Here is a 1,524-nt window from a genome sequence, read left to right as displayed (position 1 = left end):
GATGAGTTCTGGTCATATTTAAATTTGAAGCGTGTAACGACGCGTTTAATTTTTAAGTAAAGTAGTAAAAAACCCGTTTTTATGTTTTGAATGTAACAAAAGAAAAATAAAAGTTACAATAAAAAAAATACTTGACAAATTCTTTTGAGGATCTGTATTTTTACAAAGTACTGTCTTTCTAAAGCTACATTAAAGTGAACATCCAGTCCCAGTTTGAGCACACAACCTGTATTAAAMCAAATAAAACCCAAATATTACTCCTTCCTGTCAGTCAAACATCCTAATATTACTTCTGTGATCAAATCTGTGTGTAAAAAGTTAAAAGCCAATGTCAAATTTATTTATATTAAAAACAACAAACAAAAAGAAATATTTTATTACTAAATGTAAATGACAATAAGTCATGTTGCCTACTGGGTAAAAAAAATCAGACAAATGTACAAGGAGGTCTCTTGGTAAAACATTATCTGACAACTACACTTGATGATTGGAAGGACCGAGTCAAGACCCCCACAGCCTGTAAAATAAATAAAAAAATAAAAGAGAGAAGCCCAAAGTTAGACTTTGACAACCTTTGATACTGAATCCTGCTGAGGCTGCGGTGCTCCGACACCCAAACACCTGTGCTTCAGCAGCGCCTGGCCGTCACTCAGATTATATTTACCTTGAGGGCCGAGACGGTGACAGTTAGACTTCTGACAAACACATAAATCACAAAAACAAACTGCGTCTGGTTTACAGCTTAACCTCCGACCTGCCTTCTCCTCTTCTCTGACAGGACGAGGAGGAAACTTTAACCTACGGAATAATAGGCTTACATGTCTCATTTACACATCTGTACTGTTCATAATGATAATAATAATAATTAGAAATAATAATATAATAATAATAATAATATAAACAACAACAACAATTATTATATAATAATAATAATTATATAATTTTTTTTTATTGAATTTGACTTTAAAAGACAAAAAAAAAAAAACCTTCCTAAAAACCTTTCCAATTCCATAATAAAAGGAGAGTTCTTTGCATGTCACCTGCTGCCACAGTCTGAAACACAGATCTGTACATTTAGTGGATGACTCTCAGCTACCACCACACAGGATTCACGCCCAGTATCTGTAAAACTGAGTTACAGCCACGCACAGATGCTAATTTACACACATGATCGCCTGCCTTTCATTGTGGCAGATGGAAATGAGCGTTAAGCAAACAAAAAACTGACCAAAAAGGAAGTTTATATATATATAAATAAAATCATAAAACTGGTGTTGGTAGAGCTTTTTTTCCTCCTGAGTGCCTGAAGGTCTGAAACTATTTGGAGCAACAAAAAGAAAAACTCTCCAACGCTTTGAAAAATGCAACTGTTCTCTTGATCACTTGATGGCTTTGGCAGCTGCAGGAGCAGGCATCTCCCAGATGTGACCGACTGAGAAAACACAAACACTCAGCCGAAGTGATGGGCTTTTATAAATATTACGACACACACACACACACACACACACACACACACACACACAC

This window comes from Austrofundulus limnaeus, unplaced genomic scaffold (genome assembly GCF_001266775.1).
Source record: "Austrofundulus limnaeus strain Quisiro unplaced genomic scaffold, Austrofundulus_limnaeus-1.0 Scaffold139, whole genome shotgun sequence".
NCBI classification, from domain to species: Eukaryota; Metazoa; Chordata; class Actinopteri; order Cyprinodontiformes; family Rivulidae; genus Austrofundulus; species Austrofundulus limnaeus.
This window is presented reverse-complemented; position numbering follows the sequence as displayed.